Source organism: Ambystoma mexicanum, chromosome 1q, assembly GCF_040938575.1.
Source record: "Ambystoma mexicanum isolate Mex_15411 chromosome 1q, UKY_AmexF1_1, whole genome shotgun sequence".
NCBI lineage: Eukaryota > Metazoa > Chordata > Amphibia > Caudata > Ambystomatidae > Ambystoma > Ambystoma mexicanum.
The window spans coordinates 117,122,755-117,149,632 of record NC_090922.1 but is presented as its reverse complement, the minus strand read 5'-3'; positions in this window follow the sequence as shown (position 1 = coordinate 117,149,632).

The window sequence follows — 26,878 nt, the reverse complement described above, 5'->3', positions numbered from 1 at the left end:
TGGTATCTGGCCGGTAAATCTGCCCAGATACCACCAAACGGTATTACCGTCATTACCGCTTGTTCCGGAGGTATTACGGCCGGATTACAAGTGGCGGTGGAGGTGTCAGTCCTCCTTTTTTTTTTGTTGTCCATATTGCTCAATGGGGCATTTTTGGCGCAATTACCAATGGGGTAATTCTGCTGCGGTACTTCTGTGGAAAATGGGCAGAAAGTCGACTGATTGAATGCCAGCTCATAGCTGGAAGGGAATCTTCCAACTTTCTGCAAACCTCACAGTTGAGCGGTTCAGCCATCCGGCAGTATACGTATTACCGCCACATTTAACCCGCACTGCTCACCTCGTAATGAGGCACTTAAAAGTGCACCTCACTGTTAAAGGTAATTAGCGTATGCACATGATTTTTCAATAGAATATTAAATGACTGCATAACAACAGGAGATTTTATTAGAAAATGGCCCACATTAAGTGTTCTATATTTTTAAAAGAGAAGCATATGGAGGGTGGCCTCTTCAATGTTGCATTGGATCATATCTGCGTTGTTAAAACAATGCGGGCACCTTTGGGAAGCCGGGCGTGATCTTCTATGTTTACGCAGTCAGAGGGGAATGAAATGTGGGGCAGCAATTAGAGAAGGACCGAAAATGAAAGAAAACATCAAAGAAACAGTTTCCATGACTTCCTCAAAACACACAGCGCTGGTTATGAGTCGCAGATGTGCACGGTGACCCCGAACATCTGCCCTGTTTGGTATTATTAATATCCCGTCCCAGAAGGTGGGGCGCAGCGGATGACACAATGGTAATGATCACATTACGGGATCATAAACAGAAAGTATCTCAGATATTATAATGGCGAATGCACTACTGCCCATCAACGCATGTCTCCCAGCACCCCCACCCCCCAGCATCCAGGGGCACCCTCCACCAGGCCCCCACTCCTGTCTCCCTGCACCCCCACCCTCCAGCACTGTAGGGCACCCTCCACCAGGCCCCCACTCCTGTCTCCCTGCACCCCCACCTCCTGCATCCAGGGGCACCCTCCACCAGGCCCCCACTCCTGTCTCCCTGCACCCCCACCCCCAGCACTGTAGGGCACCCTCCACCAGACCCCCACTCATGTCCCCCTGCACCCCCACCCCCCTGCATCCAGGGGCACCCTCCACCAGGCCCCCACTCCTGTCTCCCTGCACCCCCAGCACTGTGGTGCACCCTCCACCAGGCCCCCACTTCATGTCTCCCTGCACCCCCACCCTCCAGCACTGTAGGGCACCCTCCACCAGGCCCCCACTCCTGTCTCCCTGCACCCCCATCCCCTGCATCCAGGGGCACCCTCCACCAGGCCCCCACTCCTGTCTCCAACCCCCCCACCCCCCAGCAGTGCGATTTGCCTGGGTACGTGTATTTCGGGGGTGCGTGGGTAGTCTTACACGCGATTTCATCAGGGTACGTGTATTATGGTTCCGCGTGAACTTCCACACGCGATATCAGCAGGGTACTTGTATTATGGGGTTCGCGGGAAGTTCCACACGCGATTGCCCTGGGTACGTGTATTTCTGGGTGCGCGGGAAGTTTCACACGCAAATTTGCAGGGTATGTGTATTTCGGTGTGCGCGTGAAGTTCCACACGCAATTTCAGCAGGGTACGTGTACTCCGGGTGCGCGGGAAATTCCACATGCAAATCCAGCAGCCTACGTGTAATTCGGGGGTGCCGGGGAGTCCCAAACGTGAATTGGCCGTGTGGGTCCTCCCAGCTGTTCCCTCCACACCCTCCACGGCCCCTGCAGGCGGCCCACACCACAGGGGACTACCCTGCACCCCTGCACATGTCCCGCAGGCAGCCCATCCACCATAGCCATGCCCCCCAGCCAACCCACATGTCACCTTGCACTACTGCCCACCAACGCATGTCTCCCAGCACCCCCACCCCCCAGCATCCAGGGGCACCCTCCACCAGGCCCCCACTCATGTCCCCCTGCACCCCCACCCCCCAGCATCCAGGGGCACCCTCCACCAGACCCCCACTCCTGTCTCCCTGCACCCCCACACCCCAGCACTGTGGGGCACCCTCCACCAGACCCCCACTCATGTCCAACTCATGTCCCCCTGCACCCCACCCCCCCAGCATCCAGGGGCACCCTCCACCAGGCCCCCACTCCTGTCTCCCTGCACCCCCAACCCCAGCACTGTAGGGCACCCTCCACCAGGCCCCCACTCCTGTCTCCCTGCACCCCCACCCCCTGCATCCAGGGGCACCCTCCACCAGGCCCAAACTCCTGTCTCCCTGCACCCCCACCCCCAGCACTGTAGGGCACCCTCCACCAGACCCCCACTCATGTCCCCCTGCACCCCCAGCCCCCTGCATCCAGGGGCACCCTCCACCAGGCCCCCACTCCTGTCTCCCTGCACCCCCACCCCCAGCACTGTGGTGCACCCTCCACCAGGCCCCCACTTCATGTCTCCCACCCCCCCACCCCCCAGCAGTGCGATTTGCCTGGGTACGTGTATTTCGGGGTGCGCGGGTAGTCTTACACGCGATTTCATCAGGGTACGTGTATTATGGATCCGCGTGAACTTCCACACGCGATATCAGCAGGGTACTTGTATTACGGGGTTCGCGGGAAGTTCCACACACGATTGCCCTGGGTACGTGTATTTTGGGGTGCGCGGGAAGTTTCACACGCAAATTTGCAGGGTATGTGTATTTCGGTGTGCGCGTGAAGTTCCACATGCAATTTCAGCAGGGTACGTGTACTCCAGGTGCGTGGGAAATTCCACACGCGAATCCAGCAGCCTACGTGTAATTCGGGGGTGCGGGGAGTCCCACACGTGAATTGGCCATGTGGGTCCTCCCAGCTGTTCCCTCCACACCCTCCACGGCCCCTGCAGGTGGCCCACACCACAGGGGACTACCCTGCACCCATGCACATGTCCCGCAGGCAGCCCATCCACCATGGCCATGCCCCCCAGCCAACCCACATGTCACCTTGCACTACTGCCCACCAACGCATGTCTCCCAGCACCCCCACCCCCCAGCATCCAGGGGCACCCTCCACCAGCCCCCCACTCATGTTCCCCTGCACCCCCACCCCCCAGCATCCAGGGGCACCCTCCACCAGACCCCCACTCCTGTCTCCCTGCACCCCCACACCCCAGCGCTGCGGGGCACCCTCCACCAGACCCCCACTCATGTCCAACTCATGTCCTCCTGCACCCCCACCCCCCCAGCATCCAGGGGCACCCTCCACCAGGCCCCCACTCCTGTCACCCTGCACCCCCACCCCCCTGCATCCAGGGGCACCCTCCACCAGCCCCCCACTCCTGTCTCCCTGCACCCCCACCCCCCTGCATCCAGGGGCACCCTCCACCAGGCCCCCACTCCTGTCTCCCTGCACCCCACCCCCCTGCATCCAGGGGCACCCTCCACCAGGCCCCCACTCCTGTCTCCATGCACCCCCACCCCCCTGCATCCAGGGGCACCCTCCACCAGGCCCCCACTCCTGTCTCCCTGCACCCCCACCCCCCTGCATCCAGGGGCACCCTCCACCAGGCCCCCACTCATGTCCAACTCATGTCCCCCTGCAGCCCCACCCCCCTGCATCCAAGGGAACCCTCCACCAGGCCCCCACCCCTGTCTCCCTGCACCCCCACCCCCCAGCACTGTAGGGCACCCTCCACCAGGCCCCCACTCCTGTCTCTCTGCACCCCCACCCCCTGCATCCAGGGGCACCCTCCACCAGGCCCCCACTCCTGTCTCCCTGCACCCCCACCCCCCAGCACTGTAGGGCACCCTCCACCAGACCCCCACTCATGTCCCCCTGAACCCCTAGCCCCCTGCATCCAGGGGCACCCTCCACCAGGCCCCCACTCCTGTCTCCCTGCACCCCCACCACTGTGGTGCACCCTCCACCAGGCCCCCACTTCATGTCTCCCACCCCCCACTCCCCAGCAGTGTGATTTGCCTGGGTACGTGTATTTCGGGGTGCGCGGGTAGTCTTACACGCGATTTCATCAGGGTACGTGTATTATGGTTCCGCGTGAACTTCCACACGCGATATCAGCAGGGTACTTGTATTACGGGGTTCGCGGGAAGTTCCACACGCGATTGCCCTGGGTACGTGTATTTTGGGGTACACGGGAAGTTTCACACGCAAATTTGCAGGGTATGTGTATTTCGGTGTGCGCGTGAAGTTCCACACGCAATTTCAGCAGGGTACGTGTACTCCGGGCACGCGTGAAATTCCACATGCGAATCCAGCAGCCTACGTGTAATTCGGGGGTGCCGGGGAGTCCCACACGTGAATTGGCCATGTGGGTCCTCCCAGCTGTTCCCTCCACACCCTCCACGGCCCCTGCAGGCGGCCCACACCACAGGGGACTACCCTGCACTCCTGCACATGTCCCGCAGGCAGCCCATCCACCATGGCCATGCCCCCCAGCCAACCCACATGTCACCTTGCACTACTGCCCACCAACGCATGTCTCCCAGCACCCCCACCCCCCAGCATCCAGGGGCACCCTCCACCAGGCCCCCACTCATGTCCCCCTGCACGCCCACCCCCCAGCATCCAGGGGCACCCTCCACCAGACCCATACTCCTGTCTCCCTGCACCCCCACACCCCAGCACTGTGGGGCACCCTCCACCAGACCCCCACTCATGTCCAACTCATTTCCCCCTGCACCCCCACCCCCTCAGCATCCAGGGGCACCCTCCACCAGGCCCTCACTCCTGTCACCCTGCACCCCCACCCCTCTGCATCCAGGGGCACCCTCCACCAGGCCCCCATTCCTGTCTCCCTGCACCCCCACCCCCCTGCATCCAGGGGCACCCTCCACCAGGCCCCCATTCCTGTCTCCCTGCACCCCCACCCCCCTGCATCCAGGGGCACCCTCCACCAGGCCCCCACTCCTGTCTCCCTGCACCCCAACCCCCCGCATCCAGGGGCACCCTCCACCAGGCCCCCACTTCTGTCTCCCTGCACCCCCACCCCCCTGCATCCAGGGGCACCCTCCACCAGGCCCCCACTCATGTCCAACTCATGTACCCCTGCACCCCCACCCACCAGCACTGTAGGGCACCCTCCACCAGGCCCCCACTCCTGTCTCCCTGCACCCCCACCCCTCAGCACTGTGGGGCACCCTCCACCAGGCCCCCACTCATGTCTCCCACCCTCCCAGCCCCCAGCAGTGCGATTTGCTTGGGTAGGTGTATTTCAGGGGTGCGCAGGTAGTCTTACACGCAATTTCATCAGGGTACGTGTATTATGGGTCCTCGTGAACTTCCACACGCGATATCAGCAGGGTACGTGTATTACAGGGTTCGTGGGAAGTTCCACACGCGATTGCCCTGGGTACGTGTATTTCAGGGTGTGCGGGAAGTTTCACACGCGAATTTGCAGGGTACGTGTATTTCGGTGTGTGCGTGAAGTTCCACACGCAATTTCAGCAGGGTACGTGTACTCCGGGTGCGCGGGAAATTCCACACGCGAATCCAGCAGCCTACGTGTATTTCGGGGGTGCCGGGGAGTCCCACACGTGAATTGGCTGTGTGGGTCCTCCCAGCTGTTCCCTCTACACCCTCCACGGCACCTGCAGGTGGCCCACACCACAGGGGACTACCCTGCACCCCTGCACATGTCCCGCAGGCAGCCCATCCACCATGGCCATGCACCCCAGCCAACCCACATGTCACCTTGCACTATTGCCCACCAACGCATGTCTCCCAGCACCCCCACCCCCCAGCATCCAGGGGCACCCTCCACCAGGCCCCCACTCATGTCCCCCTGTACCCGCAACCCCCAGCATCCAGGGGCACCCTCCACCAGACCCCCACTCCTGTCTCCCTGCACCCCCACCCCCCAGCACTATAGGGCACCCTCCACCAGGCCCCCACTCTGTCTCCCAGCACCCCCACCCCCCTGCATCCAGGGGCACCATCCACCAGGCCCCCACTCCTGTCTCCCTGCACCCCCACCCCCCTGCATCCAGGGGCACCCTCCACCAGGCCCCCACTCATGTCCAACTCATGTCCCCCAGCAGCCCCACCCCCCTGCATCCAGGGGCACCCTCCACCAGGCCCCCACTCCTGTCTCCCTGCACCCACACCCCCCAGCACTGTAGGGCACCCTCCACCAGGCCCCCACTCCTGTCTCCCTGCACCCCCAACCCCCAGCACTGTAGGGCACCCTCCACCAGACCCCCACTCATGTTCCCCTGCACACCCAACCCCTGCATCCAGGGGCACCCTCCACCAGGCCCCCACTCCTCTTTCCCTGCACCCCCACCCCCAGCACTGTGGTGCACCCTCCACCAGGCCCCCACTTCATGTCCCCCCCACCCCCCAGCAGTGCGATTTGCTTGGGTACGTGTATTTCAGGGGTGCGCGGGTAGTCTTACACGCAATTTCATCAGGGTACGTGTATTATGGGTCCTCGTGAACTTCCACACGCGATATCAGCAGGGTACGTGTATTACAGGGTTCGTGGGAAGTTCCACACGCGATTGCCCTGGGTACGTGTATTTCAGGGTGTGCGAGAAGTTTCACACGCGAATTTGCAGGGTACGTGTATTTCGGTGTGTGCGTGAAGTTCCACACGCAATTTCAGCAGGGTACGTGTACTCCGGGTGCGCGGGAAATTCCACACACGAATCCAGCAGCCTACGTGTATTTAGGGGGTGCCGGGGAGTCCCACACGTGAATTGGCTGTGTGGGTCCTCCCAGCTGTTCCCTCTACACCCTCCACGGCACCTGCAGGTGGCCCACACCACAGGGGACTACCCTGCACCCCTGCACATGTCCCGCAGGCAGCCCATCCACCATGGCCATGCACCCCAGCCAACCCACATGTCACCTTGCACTATTGCCCACCAACGCATGTCTCCCAGCACCCCCACCCCCCAGCATCCAGGGGCACCCTCCACCAGGCCCCCACTCATATCCCCCTGTACCCGCAACCCCCAGCATCCAGGGGCACCCTCCACCAGACCCCCACTCCTGTCTCCCTGCACCCCCACCCCCCAGCACTGTAGGGCACCCTCCACCAGGACCCACTCCTGTCTCCCAGCACCCCCACCCCCCTGCATCCAGGGGCACCCTCCACCAGGCCCCCACTCCTGTCTCCCTGCACCCCCTCCCCCCTGCATCCAGGGGCACCCTCCACCAGGCCCCCACTCATGTCCAACTCATGTCCCCCAGCAGCCCCACCCCACTGCATCCAGGGGCACCCTCCACCATGCCCCCACTCCTGTCTCCCTGCACCCCCACCCCCCAGCACTGTAGGGCACCCTCCACCAGGCCCCCACTCCTGTCTCCCTGCACCCCCACCCCCTGCATCCAGGGGCACCCTCCACCAGGCCCCGACTCCTGTCTCCCTGCACCCCCAACCCCCAGCACTGTAGGGCACCCTCCACCAGACCCCCACTCATGTTCCCCTGCACACCCACCCCCTGCATCCAGGGGCACCCTCCACCAGGCCCCCACTCCTCTTTCCCTGCACCCCCACCCCCAGCACTGTGGTGCACCCTCCACCAGGCCCCCACTTCATGTCTCCCCTCCCCACCCCCCAGCAGTGCGATTTGCCCGGGTATGTGTATTTCGGGGGTGCGCGGGTAGTCTTACACGCAATTTCATTAGGGTACGTGCATTATGGTTCCGCGTGAACTTCCACACGCGATATCAGCAGGGTACTTGTATTACGGGGTTCGCGGGAAGTTCCACACGCGATTGCCCTGGGTACGTGTAATTTGGGGTGCGCGGGAAGTTTCACACGCAAATTTGCAGGGTATGTGTATTTCGGTGTGCGTGTGAAGTTCCACACGCAATTTCAGCAGGGTACGTGTACTCCGGGTGCGCGGGAAATTCCACGCGCGAATCCAGCAGCCTACGTGTAATTCGGGGGTGCCGGGGAGTCCCACACGTGAATTGGCCGTGTGGGTCCTCCAAGCTGTTCCCTCCACACCCTCCACGGCCCCTGCAGGCGGCCCACACCACAGGGGACTACCCTGCACCCCTGCACATGTCCCGCAGGCAGCCCATCCACCATGGCCATGCCCCCCAGCCAACCCACATGTCAACTTGCACTACTGCCCACCAACGCATGTCTCCAAGCACCCCATCCCCCTAGCATCCAGGGGCACCCTCCACCAGGCCCCCACTTATGTCCCCCTGCGCCCCCACCCCTAGCATCCAGGGGCACCCTCCACCAGACCCCCACTCCTGTCTCCCTGCACCCCCACACCCCAGCACTGTGGGGCACCCTCCAGCAGACCCCCACTCATGTCACCCTGCACCCCCACCCCCCTGCATCCAGGGGCACCCTCCACCAGGCCCCCACTCCTGTCTCCCTGCACCCCCACCCCCCTGCATCCAGGGGCACCCTCCACCAGGCCCCCATTCCTGTCTCCCTGCACCCCCACCCCCATGCATCCAGGGGCACCCTCCACCAGGCCCCCACTCCTGTCTCCCTGCACCCCCACCCCCCTGCATCCAGGGGCACCCTTCACCAGGCCCCCACTCCTGTCTCCCTGCACCCCCACCCCCATGCATCCAGGGGCACCCTCCACCAGGCCCCCACTCAGGTCCAACTCATGTACCCCTGCACCCCCACCCCCCAGCACTGTAGGGCACCCTCCACCAGGCCCCCACTCCTGTCTCCCTGCACCCCCACCCCTCAGCACTGTGGGGCACCCTCCACCAGGCCCCCACTCATGTCTCCCACCCCCCCAGCCCCCAGCAGTGCGATTTGCTTGGGTACATGTATTTCAGGGGTGCGCGGGTAGTCTTACACGCGATTTCATCAGGGTACGTGTATTATGGGTCCTCGTGAACTTCCACACGCGATATCAGCAGGGTACGTGTATTTTGGGGTGTGCGGGAAGTTTCACACGTGAATTTGCAGGGTACGTGTATTTCGGTGTGTGCGTGAAGTTCCAAACGCAATTTCAGCAGGGTACGTGTACTCCGGGTGCGCGGGAAATTCCACACGCGAATCCAGCAGCCTACGTGTATTTTGGGGGTGCCGGGGAGTCCCACACGTGAATTGGCCGTGTGGGTCCTCCCAGCTGTTCCCTCTACACCCTCCACAGCACCTGCAGGTGGCCCACACCACAGGGGACTACCCTGCACCCCTGCACATGTCCCGCAGGCAGCCCATCCACCATGGCCATGCACCCCAGCCAACCCACATGTCACCTTGCACTACTGCCCACCGACGCATGTCTCCCAGCACCCCCACCCCCCAGCATCCAGGGGCACCCTCCACCAGGCCCCCACTCATGTCCCTCTGTACCCCCAACCCCCAGCATCCAGGGGCACCCTCCACCAGACCCCCACTCCTGTCTCCCTGCACCCCCACCCCCAGCACTGTGGGGCACCCTCCACCAGGCCCCCACTCATGTCCAACTCATGTCCCCCTGCACCCACACCCCCCTGCATCCAGGGGCACCCTCCAACAGGCCCCCACTCCTGTCTCCCTGCACCCCCACCCCCCAGCACCGTAGGGCACCCTCCACCAGGCCCACACTCCTGTCTCCCAGCACCCCCACCCCCCTGCATCCAGAGGCACCCTCCACCAGGCCCCCACTCCTGTCTCCCTGCACCCCCACCCCCCCGCATCCAGGGGCACCCTAAACCAGGCTCCCACTCCTGGCTCCCTGCACCCGCACCCCCCGCATCCAGGGGCACCCTCCACCAGGCCCCCACTCATGTCCAACTCATGTCCCCCTGCATCCCCACCCCCCAGCACTGTAAGGCACCCTCCACCAGGCCCCCACTCCTGTCTCCCTGCACCCCCACCCCCCTGCATCCAGGGCACCCTCCACCAGGCCCTCACTCCTGTCTCCCACCCCCCCCTTCCCCCCAGCAGTGCGATTTGCCTGGGTACGTGTATTTCAGGGGTGCGCTGGTAGTCTTACACGCAATTTCATCAGGGTACGTGTATTTTGGGTCCTCGTGAACTTCCACACGCGATATCAGCAGGGTACGTGTATTACGGGGTTCGTGGGAAGTTCCACACGCGATTGCCCTGGGTACGTGTATTTCAGGGTGTGCGGGAAGTTTCACACGTGAATTTGCCGGTACGTGTATTTCGGTGTGTGCGTGAAGTTCCACACGCAATTTCACCAGGGTACGTGTACTCCGGGTGCGCGGGAAATTCCACACGCGAATCCAGCAGCCTACGTGTATTTCGGGGGTGCCGGGGAGTCCCACACGTGAATTGGCTGTGTGGGTCCTCCCAGCTGTTCCCTCTAAACCCTCCACGGCACCTGCAGGTGGCCCACACCACAGGGGACTACCCTGCACCCCTGCACATGTCCCGCAGGCAGCCCATCCACCATGGCCATGCACCCCAGCCAACCCATATGTCACCTTGCACTACTGCCCACCAACGCATGTCTCCCAGCACCCCCACCCCCCAGCATCCAGGGGCACCCTCCACTAGGCCCCCACTCATGTCCCCCTGTACCCCCAACCCCCAGCATCCAGGGGCACCCTCCACCAGACCCCCACTCCTGTCTCCCTGCACCCCCACCCCCCCAGCACTGTAGGGCACCCTCCACCAGGCCCCCACTCCTGTCTCCCAGCACCCCCACCCCCCTGCATCCAGGGGCACCCTCCACCAGGCCCCCACTCCTGTCCCCCTGCATCCAGGGGCACCCTCCACCGGGCCCCCACTTCATGTCTCCCACCCCCCCCCCAGCAGTGCGATTTGCCCGGGTACGTGTATTTCGGGGGTGCGCGGGTAGTCTTACACGCAATTTCATCAGGGTACGTGTATTATGGTTCCGCGTGAACTTCCACACGCGATATCAGGAGGGTACTTGTATTACGGGGTTCGCGGGAAGTTCCACACGCGATTGCCCTGGGTACGTGTATTTTGGAGTGCGCGGGAAGTTTCACACGCAAATTTGCAGGGTATGTGTATTTCGGTGTGCGTGTGAAGTTCCACACGCAATTTCAGCAGGGTACGTGTACTCCGGGTGCGCGGGAAATTCCACACGCGAATCCAGCAGCCTACGTGTAATTCGGGGGTGCCGGGGAGTCCCACACGTGAATTGGCTGTGTGGGTCCTCCCAGCTGTTCCCTCCACACCCTCCACGGCCCCTGCAGGCGGCCCACACCACAGGGGACTACCCTGCACCCCTGCACATGTCCCGCAGGCAGCCCATCCACCATGGCCATGCCCCCCAGCCAACCCACATGTCACCTTGCACTACTGCCCACCAACGCATGTCTCCCAGCACCCCCACCACCCAGCATCCAGGGGCACCCTCCACCAGGCCCCCACTCATGTCCCCCTGCACCCCCACCCACCAGCATCCAGGGGCACCCTCCACCAGACACCCACTCCTGTCTCCCTGCACCCCCACACCCCAGCACTGAGGGGCACCCTCCACCAGACCCCCACTCATGTCCAACTCATGTCCCCCTGCACCCCCACCCCCCCAGCATCCAGGGGCACCCTCCACCAGGCCCCCACTCCTGTCACCCTGCACCCCCACCCCCCTGCATACAGGGGCACCCTCCACCAGGCCCCTACTCCTGTCTCCCTGCACCCCCACGCCCCTGCATCCAGGGGCACCCTCCACCAGGCCCCCACTCCTGTCTCCCTGCACCCCCACCCCCCTGCATCCAGGAGCACTCTCCACCAGGCCCCCACTCCTGTCTCCCTGCACCCCCACCCCCCAGCATCCAGGGGCACCCTCCACCAGGCCCCCACTCATGTCCGCCTGTACCCCCAACCCCCAGCATCCAGGGGCACCCTCCACCAGACCCCCACTCCTATCTCCCTGCACCCCCACCCCCCCAGCACTGTAGGGCACCCTCCACCAGGCCCCCACTCCTGTCTCCCAGCACCCCCACCCCCCTGCATCCAGGGGCAACCTCCACCAGGCCCCCACTCATGTCCCCCTGTACCCCCAACCCCCAGCATCCAGGGGCACCCTCCTCCAGGCCCCCACTCCTGTCTCCCTGCACCCCCACCCCCCAGCACTGTAGGGCACCCTCCACCAGGCCCCCACTCCTGTCTCCCTGCACCCCCACCCCCTGCATCCATGGGCACCCTCCACCAGGCCCCCACTCCTGTCTCCCTGCACCCCCACCCCCCAGCACTGTAGGGCACCCTCCACCAGACCCCCACTCATGTCCCCCTAGTCCCCCACCCCTGCATCCAGGGGCACCCTCCACCGGGCCCCCACTCATGTTTCCCTGCATCCCCACCCCCAGCACTGTGGTGCACCCTCCACCAGGCCCCCACTTCATGTCTCCCACCCCCCACCCCCCAGCAGTGCGATTTGCCCGGGTACGTGTATTTCGGGGGTGCGCGGGTAGTCTTACACGCAATTTCATCAGGGTACGTGTATTATGGTTCCGCGTGAACTTCCACACGCGATATCAGGAGGGTACTTGTATTACGGGGTTCGCGGGAAGTTCCACACGCGATTGCCCTGGGTACGTGTATTTTGGGGTGCGCGGGAAGTTTCACACGCAAATTTGCAGGGTATGTGTATTTCGGTGTGCGTGTGAAGTTCCACACGCAATTTCAGCAGGGTACGTGTACTCCGGGTGCGCGGGAAATTCCACACGCGAATCCAGCAGCCTACGTGTAATTCGGGGGTGCCGGGGAGTCCCACACGTGAATTGGCCGTGTGGGTCCTCCCAGCTGTTCCCTCCACACCCTCCACGGCCCCTGCAGGCGGCCCACACCACAGGGGACTACCCTGCACCCCTGCACATGTCCCGCAGGCAGCCCATCCACCATGGCCATGCCCCCCAGCCAACCCACATGTCACCTTGCACTACTGCCCACCAACGCATGTCTCCCAGCACCCCCACCCCCCAGCATCCAGGGGCACCCTCCACCAGGCCCCCACTCATGTCCCCCTGCACCCCCACCCCCCAGCATCCAGGGGCACCCTCCACCAGACACCCACTCCTGTCTCCCTGCACCCCCACACCCCAGCACTGAGGGGCACCCTCCACCAGACCCCCACTCATGTCCAACTCATGTCCCCCTGCACCCCCACCCCCCAGCATCCAGGGGCACCCTCCACCAGGCCCCCACTCCTGTCACCCTGCACCCCCACCCCCCTGCATCCAGGGGCACCCTCCACCAGGCCCCTTCTCCTGTCTCCCTGCACCCCCACCCCCCTGCATCCAGGGGCACCCTCCACCAGGCCCCCACTCCTGTCTCCCTGCACCCCCACCCCCCTGCATCCAGGAGCACTCTCCACCAGGCCCCCACTCCTGTCTCCCTGCACCCCCACCCCCCTGCATCCAGGGGCACCCTCCACCAGGCCCCCACTCATGTCCAACTCATGTACCCCTGCACCCCCACCCCCCAGCACTGTAGAGCACCCTCCACCAGGCCCCCACTCCTGTCTCCCTGCACCCCCACCCCTCAGCACTGTGGGGCACTCTCCACCAGGCCCCCACTCATGTCTCCCACCCCCCCCAGCCCCCAGCAGTGCGATTTGCTTGGGTACGTGTATTTCAGGGGTGCGCGGGTAGTCTTACACGCAATTTCATCAGGGTACGTGTATTATGGGTCCTCGTGAACTTCCACACGCGATATCAGCAGGGTACGTGTATTACGGGGTTCGTGGGAAGTTCCACACGCGATTGCCCTGGGTACGTGTATTTCGGGGTGTGCGGGAAGTTTCACACGCAAATTTGCAAGGTATGTGTATTTCGGTGTGCGTGTGAAGTTCCACACGCAATTTCAGCAGGGTACGTGTACTCCGGGTGCGCGGGAAATTCCACACGCGAATCCAGCAGCCTACGTGTAATTCGGGGGTGCCGGGAGTCCCACACGTGAATTGGCCGTGTGGGTCCTCACAGCTGTTCCCTCCACACCCTCCACGGCACCTGCAGGCGGCCCACACCACAGGGGACTACCCTGCACCCCTGCACATGTCCCGCAGGCAGCCCATCCACCATGGCCATGCCCCCCAGCCAACCCACATGTCACCTTGCACTACTGCCCACCAACGCATGTCTCCCAGCACCCCCACCCCCCAGCATCCAGGGGCACCCTCCACCAGGCCCCCACTCATGTCCCCCTGCACCCCCACCCCCCAGCATCCAGGGGCACCCTCCACCAGACACCCACTCCTGTCTCCCTGCACCCCCACACCCCAGCACTGAGGGGCACCCTCCACCAGACCCCCACTCATGTCCAACTCATGTCCTCCTGCACCCCCACCCCCCCCAGCATCCAGGGGCACCCTCCACCAGGCCCCCACTCCTGTCACCCTGCACCCCCACCCCCCTGCATCCAGGGGCACCCTCCACCAGGCCCCTACTCCTGTCTCCCTGCACCCCCACCCCCCTGCATCCAGGGGCATCCTCCACCAGGCCCCCACTCCTGTCTCCCTGCACCCCCACCCCCCTGCATCCAGGAGCACTCTCCACCAGGCCCCCACTCCTGTCTCCCTGCACCCCCACACCCCTGCATCCAGGGGCACCCTCCACCAGGCCCCCACTCATGTCCAACTCATGTACCCCTGCACCCGCACCCCCCAGCACTGTAGGGCACCCTCCACCAGGCCCCCACTCCTGTCTCCCTGCACCCCCACCCCTCAGCACTGTGGGGCACCCTCCACCAGGCCCCCACTCATGTCTCCCACCCCCCCAGCCCCCAGCAGTGCGATTTGCTTGGGTACGAGTATTTCAGGGGTGCGCGGGTAGTCTTACACGCAATTTCATCAGGGTACGTGTATTATGGGTCCTCGTGAACTTCCACACGCAATATCAGCAGGGTACGTGTATTACGGGGTTCGTGGGAAGTTCCACACGCGATTGCCCTGGGTACGTGTATTTCGGGGTGTGCGGGAAGTTTCACACGCAAATTTGCAAGGTACGTGTATTTCGGTGTGTGCGTGAAGTTCCACACGCAATTTCAGCAGGGTACGTGTACTCCGGGTGCGCGGGAAATTCCACACGCGAATCCAGCAGCCTATGTGTATTTCGGGGGTGCCGGGGAGTCCCACACGTGAATTGGCCGTGTGGGTCCTCCCAGCTGTTCCCTCTACACCCTCCACGGCACCTGCAGGTGGCCCACACCACAGGGGACTACCCTGCACCCCTGCACATGTCCCGCAGGCAGCCCATCCACCATGGCTATGCACCCCAGCCAACCCACATGTCACCTTGCACTACTGCCCACCAACACATGTCTCCCAGCACCCCCACCCCCCAGCATCCAGGGGCACCCTCCACCAGGCCCCCACTCATGTCCCCCTGTACCCCCAACCCCCAGCATCCAGGGGCACTCTCCACCAGACTCCCACTCCTGTGTCCCTGCACCCCCACCCCCAGCACTGTGGGCACCCTCCACCAGGCCCCCACTCATGTCCAACTCATGTCCCCCTGCACCCACACCCCCCTGCATCCAGGGGCACCCTCCAACAGGCCCCCACTCCTGTCTCCCTGCACCCCCACCCCCCAGCACTGTAGGGCACCCTCCACCAGGCCCCCACTCCTGTCTCCCAGCACCCCCACCCCCCTGCATCCAGGGGCACCCTCCACCAGGCCCCCACTCCTGTCCTCCTGCACCCCCACCCCCCTGCATCCAGAGGCACTCTCCACCAGGCCCCCACTCCTGTCTCCCTACACCCCCACCCCCCTGCATCCAGGGGCACCCTAGACCAGGCCCCCACTCCTGGCTCCCTGCACCCCCACCCCCTGCATCCAGGGGCACCCTTCACCAGGCCCCCACTCATGTCCAACTCATGTCCCCCTGCATCCCCACCCCCCAGCACTGTAGGGCACCCTCCACCAGGCCCTCACTCCTGTCTCCCTGCAGCCCCACCCCCCAGCATCCAGGGGCACCCTCCACCAGGACCCCACTCAAGTCCCCCTGTACCCCCAACCCCCAGCATCCAGGGGCACCCTCCAACAGACTCCCACTCCTGTCTCCCTGCACCCCCACCCCCAGCACTGTGGGCACCCTCCACCAGGCCCCCACTCATGTCCAACTCATGTCCCCCTGCACCCACACCCCCCTGCATCCAGGGGCACCCTCCAACAGGCCCCCACTCCTGTCTCCCTGCACCCCCACCCCCCAGCACTGTAGGGCACCCTCCACCAGGCCCCCACTCCTGTCTCCCAGCACCCCCACCCCCCTGCATCCAGGGGCACCCTCCACCAGGCCCCCACTCCTGTCTTCCTGCACCCCCACCCCCCTGCATCCAGAGGCACCCTCCACCAGGCCCCCACTCCTGTCTCCCTACACCCCCACCCCCCTGCATCCAGGGGCACCCTAGACCAGGCCCCCACTCCTGGCTCCCTGCACCCCCACCCCCTGCATCCAGGGGCACCCTTCACCAGGCCCCCACTCATGTCCAACTCATGTCCCCCTGCATCCCCACCCCCCAGCACTGTAGGGCACCCTCCACCAGGCCCCCACTCCTGTCTCCCTGCAGCCCCACCCCCCAGCATCCAGGGGCACCCTCCACCAGGACCCCACTCAAGTCCCCCTCTACCCCCAACCCCCAGCATCCAGGGGCACCCTCCACCAGACTCCCACTCCTGTCTCCCTGCACCCCCACCCCCAGCACTGTGGGCACCCTCCACCAGGCCCCCACTCATGTCCAACTCATGTCCCCCTGCACCCACACCCCCCTGCATCCAGGGGCACCCTCCAACAGGCCCCCACTCCTGTCTCCCTGCACCCCCACCCCCCAGCACTGTAGGGCACCCTCCACCAGGCCCCCACTCCTGTCTCCCAGCACCCCCACCCCCCTGCATCCAGGGGCACCCTCCACAAGGCCCCCACTCCTGTCTCCCTGCACCCCCACCCCCCTGCATCCAGAGGCACCCCCCACCAGGTCCCCACTCCTGTCTCCCTGCACCCCCACCCCCCTGCATCCAGGGGCACCCTAGACCAGGCCCCCAGTCCTGGCTCCCTGCACCCGCACCCCCCGCATCCAGGGGCACCCTCCACCAGGCCCCCACTCATGTCCAACTCATGTCCCCCTGCATCCCCACCCCCCAGCACTGTAGGGCACCCTCCACCAGGCCCCCACTCCTGTCTCCCTGCACCCCCACCCCCCTGCATCCAGATGCAACCTCCACCAGGCCCCCACTCATGTCCAACTCATGTCCCCCTGGACCCCCACCCCCCAACACTGTAGGGCACCCTCCACCAGGCCCCCACTCATGTCCAACTCATGTCCCCCTGCACCCCCACCCCAAGCACTGTAGGGCACCCTCCACCAGGCCCCCACTCCTGTCTCCCTACGCCCCCACCCCCCTGCATCCAGGGCACCCTCCACCAGGCCCTCACTCCTGTCTCCCACCCCCCTCCCCCCAGCAGTGCGATTTGCCTGGGTACATGTATTTCAGGGGTGCGCGGGTAGTCTTACACGCAATTTCATCAGGGTACGTGTATTATGGGTCCGCGTGAACTTCCACACGCGATAACAGCAGGGTACGTGTATTTCCGTGTGCGCGTGAAGTTCCACACGTGACTGGGCCTGTGAGAGTGGGGTACGTGTATTCCAGGGGTGGGCAGGAATATTTACTCGCGACTGGGCCTGGGAGAGCGTGTTCGTGTATTCCTTGGGTGGGCGGGAAGATTTACACGGTCGCCTACAACGCGCCAACAAAAAAAAGGTCCAATCCGGAAACACGTACGCCAGCATGAAGCAGGCGCATGTCCCGCGCAGCATAAAAGAGTGCGCAAACAACAAACAAGCTCAGACGCCAGGATGAATAATACCGTTCCTAGCAGCAGTGGCTGTGGGATACCGCAGGAGGAGGAGAAGGATAGTCAGGGCCAGAATCTTCACACCCAGAACCAGCCTATTTGGTATGCCTGATGACCAGGTGTATGGGAGGTATAGGTTTCCACCACACATAATAGTCGACCTGGTCAGTGAGTGGGAGGATAACCTCACATCACCCACCCTGTGCTCCCAAGCACTCAGCCCCCTGGAGAAGGTCCTCAATGTACTGCACTTCTTGGCTACCGGGTCATTTCAGAGGACAAGTGCCATAGTGGGGGGGGGGTGTCACAGGCCACGCAGTCACGGTGCCTACACCAGGTGTTGGCCATCATCACTGCATGCCCATCAGTCCTCAGGCACATATACCTGCCCAGAACACCTGCAGAAAGGCAGGCTGTCAGCCAGGATTTCTACAGGGTGGCACAATTCCCCAAAGTGCTAGGTGCCATTGATTGAACCCATGTGGCTCAAGGTCCCCCAAGGCATCTGAGCACATCTATAGAAACCGCAAGCACTGGCATTCCATCAACGTCCACGTAGTATGTGATGCCAAGGGAATCATCACCTCAGTATATGCCAACTATCCAGGGTCCACCCATGACAGCTTCATTTACAGGATGTCAACCCTAAACTGGGACATGGAAGCTGGGCGGCATGGCGATGCATGGCTGCTTGGTGAGTATAAATGCCACAGCACACGCATGCATGACAGATACAGAGTAATGTCACTACCCCACTAATGATCCCCATCACCACCTCCCCAGGGGACAGTGCCTACCCTCTGAGCACCCACATGATGACGCCAATTTCGAACCCCATCACGCCTCCCGAGGTAAGATACAACACAGCCCATATTGCAACACTGGGCATAGTGGAGCGCACATTCGGAGTGCTCAAGTCACGCTTTCGCTCCCTTGACCGTTCTGGCGGGCAGCTGTTATACGCTCCCCCAGTAGTGTGTAGGATCATAGTGGCAGCATGTGTCCTGCACAATGTTGCAACACGCCAGGGCGGGGATGTGGACATGGTGGTGCCCCCACATCCCCAACCACATGCACGCCCGCTGTGCATGGGAGGGGAAAGGGCACGGGGTGAGGCAGCCCGTACGCAGCTGGTGGCTAATTACTTCACATAGAAATCACACCCCTGTGAAGTGCACACAGCCCTGGCACATACCATCTGACAATCAATGATGGCTCAATCTGACAATTATGATGAATTAAGGGACAGTCAACTGTCAGAACCATAGTAGCCTGAGATTGTTCATCTGGAAGTGTCACAATGTGTGCATCCCTACCTACACAAACACCACCAATGCAGTGTCATCAAAAGACACACTTCTATGCAGCAAAAATGAATACCCACTTGCAAAATACAACATGAGAACAGTGCCATGTCACCCAACCCCTCCCCGGCACCGCCACACAACACACCCTGGCATGTCATGCTATGTGAGAGCAAACAAATTAATCCCCACAACATGACACAAGTGTCACAAACTACAGTGTCCCTAATGGAAACTGGCCACACATGAAATGCTCACAGTAATGCAGGACCAACAACACACATTACCAAATACTTAGCAATAATACTAATCACCTACACAAGCTCCAACCTACCATAAACATGACAGTACGGATTTAAAAAATTGGTAGCCTCACTACCTGATAATGCCAGCACTTCGAACACTTCCAACTGTACAGTGTTAGCGCCACGCAAAAGTGTAGGTGCACTGCTTACAACATGGACTCCATTTCCAAAATAGACCGCCTTGTGAAGACATGACAAATGGACCTGCAAATTAGGAGGATGAGATGGATGCAGAGGCACATATCAATACCCCATGCAGTGTACAATACAATAACAATATGCCCTAGGAATGTATACACAGTATTGACTACAGACTGCCCACACATCAAATGGGAGTCCAACGTCACTGTGTAAGTCAATGTCACTTGGGCACACCCTTTGCAAGCCCATGGAAACGGGAAGCAGGAGGGGTGTGTGTCACACAAACCCAAGTATCTGACCCAAATTCAGGACACTTCTCCGAGTGTGCAGAACGGACGAGTGTGTGGAGCGGACGAGTGTGTGGAGCGGACGAGTGTGTGAAGCGGATGAATGTGTGGCACAGATGAATGTTGTGAAACAGATGAATGTGTAGAGCAAACAAATACACAGTGCGGATGAGTGTCTGGAACGGATAGTCATGCAGAACAGACAAGTAATATTATCAGGCCAACGAGTAGTATTTTTTTTGCCGATGTGTGGGTGGACCGGGTGATCGAGTATCAAGACTGTACGAGTGTCTAGACGGAACGAGTGTGTACACGGGAGGAGTGTATAGACGGGACGAGTGTGTAGACGGGACGAGTGTGTAGACGGGACAAGTGTGTAGACGGGACGAATGTGCGGAGCGGACGAATGTGCGGAGCAGACGACGTTTAACCAGACGATTGTGTAAGAATGAACGAGCATGTAGAAAGGACGAGCGAGGAGGGCGGATGAACGTCGAGAACGGATGAGCATAGAGAGCGGATGAGCGTGGAAATCGGATGAGTATGGAGAACGGATGGGTGGGAAACGTGGAAAGCGGATAAGCGTGGAGAGCGGATGAGAGTGGAGAGCGGATGAGTGTGGAGAGTGGATGAGGGTGGAGAGCAGATGAGTGTGGAGAGCGGATGAGTGTGGAGAGCGGATGAGTGTGGAGAGCGGAGGAGCATGGAGAGCGGAGGAGCGTGGAGAGCGACTGAATGTGGAAAGCACAGAGCAAGTGTGGAGAGCGGATGAGTGTGGAGAGCGGATGAGTGTGGGGAGCGGATGAGTGTGGGGAGCGGATGAGTGTAGGGAGTGGATGAGTATGGGGAGCGGATGAGTGTGGAGAGCGGATGAGTGTGGAGAGCAGATGAGGGTGGAGAGCGGATGAGTGTGGAGAGCGGATGAGTGTGGAGAGCGGATGAGTGTGGAGAGCAGAGGAGCATGGAGAGCGGAGGAGCGTGGAGAGCGACTGAATGTGGAAAGCACAGAGCAAGTGTGGAGAGCGGATGAGTGTGGAGAGCGGATGAGTGTGGGGAGCGGATGAGTGTGGGGAGCGGATGAGTGTAGGGAGTGGATGAGTATGGGGAGCGGATGAGTGTGGGGAGCGGATGAGTGTGGGGAGCGGATGAGTGTGGGGAGCGGATGAATGTGGAGGGCGGATGAGTGTGGGGAGCGGATGAATGTGGAAAGCACAGAGCAAGTGTGGAGAGCGGATGAGTGTGGAGAGCGGATGAGTGTGGGGAGCGGATGAGTGTGGGGAGCGGATGAGTGTAGGGAGTGGATGAGTATGGGGAGCGGATGAGTGTGGGGAGCGGATGAGTGTGGGGAGCGGATGAGTGTGGGAAGCGGATGAATGTGGAGGGCGGATGAGTGTATAGAAAGCGTTTGAGTATACAGAGTGGATGAGTGCGTAGGCAGACAGGAGTTCATGCGCTGGGTAGACTGGAATGCATGCACAAGAAAGACAGGAGTGCACACTTATGGAACACATGCGAGCATGCGTGAGGCACACTGGAGAAAGAATAGGTCAAGCAAGCATGAATGTGTAGGACAATCCCGAACGCCTGAAACGAACAAAATGAATAGAACGGACCTGCCCGCTCGGAACTGCGTGACATACATAATATGCTTTGGAATGCAGGGAACATTTGAAAGAGTACTTATCATAACACACCTCACGCTTACTCTCTCCCTTACACCACCACTCAACTAGAACACAGAGATACTATGATACCATTCGGTATAACTGTTCTCATATCTACATCTCCCGCTCACTCCACAACACTCTAAGTAAACATTGCTGGTTTCACACCCCCCAACCAGGCGTTCTCCTCAGGCCTAACGCAGCCACACTCGTCCTGGATAAAGCCAGCCAGAGCGAACACATACTCCTGATCTCTCAACCACCACACCTACCGCTAAGAAGCAGCTACCACCTGAATTCCGCATCAGCTGCACACATACCTGGTGCACACAGGCACTTTTTGACTCTCTCTTCTCTCTCTACTGACCCGAACTTCGGTTCCCGAGGGCGTTCAACCTACTAGCGCCTTCAGACCATACCAATGGTATATAAGGCGCTATATGAATGCAAAATAACATAACAAAAACAACATAACATAACAAGCCTGCATGTGCCCAGCCACAATACAGTGTATGCCCACGGGAGCCACACAAGGCAACACACTGTCCAAAAAATCAAAAATCAAAAATCAAAAATCAAGAATCAAAAATCAAAAAGAAATGGCCATGAATGGGCCAGGGGGGGCGGTGGGAGAGGCCAACCAGGAGGTCCGAGGACAGGGTGCACACCAAAACCCACCTGTGTGGATCTTGCGAAAAAAAAACACCTCCATGGGCTCATGGCCTGCACGGCTACCCGATTGTGAGAGATTCGCTGCTGTCGCTCTCCTCACCCTCTGCAGCTGCATCAGGAGGTGGTGGCACTATGGGAGGCAGCCCACGCAAAGCCCTAGTCTGGTCCTCCATGGCAGCAAGCATGCGGGTGTGGAAGGTCTGGTTCTGGAGGATAATTGTGCGGAGGTCCCCATGCAACAACTCACGGGATGCCCGGACCTCCTCCCTAGTTGCCTGCATCTCAGCGGAGAGCGTACGTGTGAGCCGCTCCAGCTGCTGTTCTGTCCTTGTGTTAGTTGAAGCCTCAAGCTCAACAAGAGTTACCCTGAGCTGATGGAGTTCCACCCTCAGGGCTTCTCTGTGGCCCTGGGACTCAATAGAAATGGCTTCCCGCAGAGTCTCCAGTGCCGCCCGCCTGTCCCTGTTGGACGCCAACATGTCCTCCCTGTGTGACTGGAAAATGGAGTCTGTTGCCTGCTGTAGTTGTTCAATCAGCCTTTCTTGGGGGACAATGGAAGTGGCCACCCTATCCATGGCCTGAGACATCATCTCAGTTGATGCTGCCTGTTGGTTTGCCATACCGTATATGGATTGCTCCCATGCAGTATTGCCAGGTGGCGTACGGCCACCGCGTCGGCGGGTACCACACCTGTCTGGGGCAAGGCGAATTGCGCCTTGCTGTGCCGGCACTGCCTGAGGCTGCAGGACTGCATTCCTCCTCTGATCTTCTGGCCCAGGAACAGGATCAGATGTTGCGGAGTGTGACCCTGCATCGGTAACCACCAAAGGCGGACCTACCAACACTGACATCCCCATTGAGGGTTCTACCCCTGGTGCAGGTGGGTTGGACAGTACAGAATCCCTCCCAGAAACACTTACCTGCGACGGCACATAGGTCTCATCATCCGAATCGACACCTGAATAGAGCTCGGGGGAGGTGCACCCAGAGACACCCCTTGAGATGATGGTCTGCAGCAAGTGTGGGTTCTCACCCACCACCACACCACGTCCCTCACTGGTGTCCGGTCAGGCCTGAGACCCCTCCTGGGTCTGCACCAGCTCCACAACCCCAGCAGTATCAAGTGCATCATCCCCTGCAAAGACATGAAAGAAAAGAAATGGGAACAGGCATTAGCACCATGGTACACAATTAGGGCTGAGAAGCAACAGAAAAGTACTTCATTGACACATGTCCCACATGACTATAACCCTCCCATGCATGCACCCTCACTGCGTATGAAGGGGAGGCAAATGGCACACATTGATGACACCAAGATGGAAGACCAACACATTTGCTGCATGCTGGCTAGCAGTGCCATCACACATTGGCCTGTGATTGGCATGTCCAATACACATACATGACACATGCCATCACACAGATGGCATGTACCATAGCCATGTCACACATGTGACAATAGGACTGAGGAATGCCTAGTGAAAGTGGTGGAATGCAGACAATCAGCCTGAATGAACACAGAATAATATGCAACTATGTTGTGGCAAGATGACACTTCAAGGGCAACTGGCGTGAGGTTGGGCTGAATGTCTACTGTTGCCAGAAGGGATACTGCAATACCCAAATCCTGGTGCGCAGAATGTATTGGATGAAGCACATGGGTGACCCAAACCACTCAGGCACACACACCCTCACCTGGCACTCAATCAGAAGCCCTCACACACACATCATGCACATGGATGACACATGCATGTGCACTCACCGGACAATGCCTCGCAATCTGGCAGGTCTCCCACGCCTTGGATCTGTTCCTCCGTGACGTAGGTCCCAGCAACATACTCATGTGGAGTGAGTTCTATGTCCTCTGCTGGAGACCCACCTCCAGTCACTAGAGTTGCGGCATGACTTGAGGCCAGCTTTTTCTTTGCCCTGTGCTTCAGGTCATTCCAGCGCTTGTAGCAATCATTAGCTGTGCGCCTCACGAATCCAACGGCACTTATGAGGTCCGCAATGGTCTGCCAGTGTGCCTGACGCTGTGCAAGTGTGGTCTTGCATCCTGCAGTAATCACCATTTCGCTGTCATGTGCGGACACATACTGAACAAGTGCATCAAGTTCGGCCTGATTGAAGCTAGGCTTCCTTGGTGGGCTGGACTGTGTAGCCGTGTCTGGGGCATCAGCCTGTACTGGACGAGCACTCTTCCTCTTCTGCTTGGAAGGTGGTGGGGATCCTGAGTGTCCTACGCCGCTCTGGACACTAGGGGCAGGAGCCCCGGTGGACTGTATACTAGGAGTGTGGGAATGAACACTCACCATGGGACTTGGTGCAGGCATTAGCTGAAGTGTGATGTAGTCAGGGGGAACGTCAGCAGGATGGACTGGGACCGACACTGTCCTGGCTGGGAGACTCAGAGCTGGGGTGGATGGAGCCGCAGCTGCCCTGCAGCCTCCCCACCCTGCCTACTCGGGGCAGCAGATGACATAGCTGCCCCTGATCCACGTGGCCTGGTGACACCAATGTGCACCGCCACACATGGCCTAGACCTCCTGGCCTGGAAGTCAGCCATGGAGTCACCCTGTGCCAGGTCTGGTGCCAAAATGGGCTGGTCCAACAAGGGCTGAGCAGGGATGGTGTCAGCCACGTTACCCTCAACCAGGGGGGGGCATGGGTGTCCCTGACTGGTCACCCACACATGGGGGGCTAGGGGCACCCTGCAAGTCCCGGCCATGTTCCCTACCGTATCCACCACGGCCACCTCTTGTGGCTCGGCCACCTTTGCCACCCTTACCGCGTGCTTGCCTCCCAACCATGGCACTGATGTTGCTGTGCGTATGGGAGTTGCAGTAAAATATTGTCCTGGGCAATTGGGGGTCAAAGAGGTAGGGTACTAGATGGAATTCGCACCCTAGTGCTCTAGCAAGGCTGTATGTGACCCCTGGGGGAAGATGACGGGTCACGCAACGCACAGGCACCCCAAAAAAGGGAGATAATGTGCACGCAACCCCTCCTAGACCACGTGCGTGGAAAAATAAACCTGCACTACGCTGTGGCACCCAGAAACACAAAAATGAACGTATGCGTGTCACACGCAGCCTCGACTGACCTCTGAAGGGGTAGGCAACACACGGGGCAAGCACAGATGTTAAATACGTGCGCGACTCACCGTCTGCCAGGAAAAATCACGTGAAAAATATGCGCGTGTGCACGTTGGTAACACCCCCGCCAAAAGAAGAATTGTACACTGTCTGATGAGACAGGACAACAGGAGAAGTGAACGCTGTTTGAGGAAACAGGCCCAGGAAAAAGACAAAAAGAGAAAAAGCTGTCAGAGGTAACAGGGAGTACAAACTTGGAACGCCGTGAAGTAAATCGCGTGTGAACCGACAAGAAGTACAGATTTCACCCACTCGCTCTCCACGAAAAGCATGTACAAGGAAATGGCGTTCTACATGTACCTTTTAAACATGCCCACACGTCCAGCGTCACTTCCCCGTGTACGCTCTAAGGCCCTATCCTCCAATTACACGAGCTGACACTCTGACGTGCAGTCATAGGGAAACGCCTGCGCACGCATGTCACAGATGCGCATAAGCGCTGAGGCCCTTTCCACCAATTGCACGCTATGACACTCTGACATGCTTATTTTTTCTACGTGCCATGGAAAACGCACGTGCGCGTAACGTCATAGACGCGCCTACACGCTGGGGGCCTTTGGGCCAATGAATTTGCGTACGTGTGCTGACGCGCTTACACGCTAAGGCCCTTTCCTCGAATTACACACAGACGTGCTTGATTTTCACGTGCCAAAACATTCCGTATCAAGCTGGCCACGCGTATGCACACGGAAGACCACGCTCCTGCCCAGAAGGCCGAATTACTGCCCCCCAGAGTCCCGAGCATGCTCCCACCTGCCATCTGCTGCTGCCTGATTGCCTACTGCCCACGTGCCCTGCCATTTGCTGCCTGCACATCAGCCAGCGGTGCTGTTGCTGTGACCACCCCTGCTGGAACCGAAGACTCCCGACTGAGATTCCATCGCTCCACAGACCAGCCCCAGGACCCAGTTGCCCACCCACTCCTGCCTCTGGGGTTGTCATGTCGGGCACTGCAACATCTGACACCACTGGCAACCCCCAGCCAGAGAGGCAGAGGGCCACCAGCTTCACTGCCACCGAAGTTGGTGTCCTGGTGGAGCAAGTCCTGAGGCAGTATGATGCCCTCTTCGGAAGTTTGCGCGCCGACAAGGAAGGACGGACTCAGATCTGGACGGACATCGTGACTGCCATCAACGCGGAGGGGGTGGCAGTCCGACTATTCCAGCATGTCAAGAAGCGCTGGGAGGACTTCAGGTCCAGGACCCTCAACAAGGCCCGGCGCCTCTTGAAGGCAGCGGATGCTATGGGGCACCAGAGCCACTTGTCGGAAGATCAGATGAGGGTCCTGGAACGCATATCACCAGCGCTCCACGTCCAGCTCCTTGAGAGGCAGACCCGTCTGGAGTCGAGTGGTAAGTGGCCAAGCATTGCTGTGTGAGACAGGGCATGTTGCAGTGTGCTGGTTGTCTGATACTTGCCTGTATGTGTGACATAGGCCATGTACGCGTGTGTGTGTGCAGGGACATCATGGTCATGCATTTGAGAACAGTAATGTGTGAAGCACACGGTTGGTGTATGTGTTTAAATGCAACATGGGGAGCCCTATGCGGAATGGACACATGAGAGCATGCCAGTCTCTGTTCCTGGACATGAGTGGGGGTGAGGGATGGTTGCTGATGCCATGTGCATGTATGGTGTCCATGT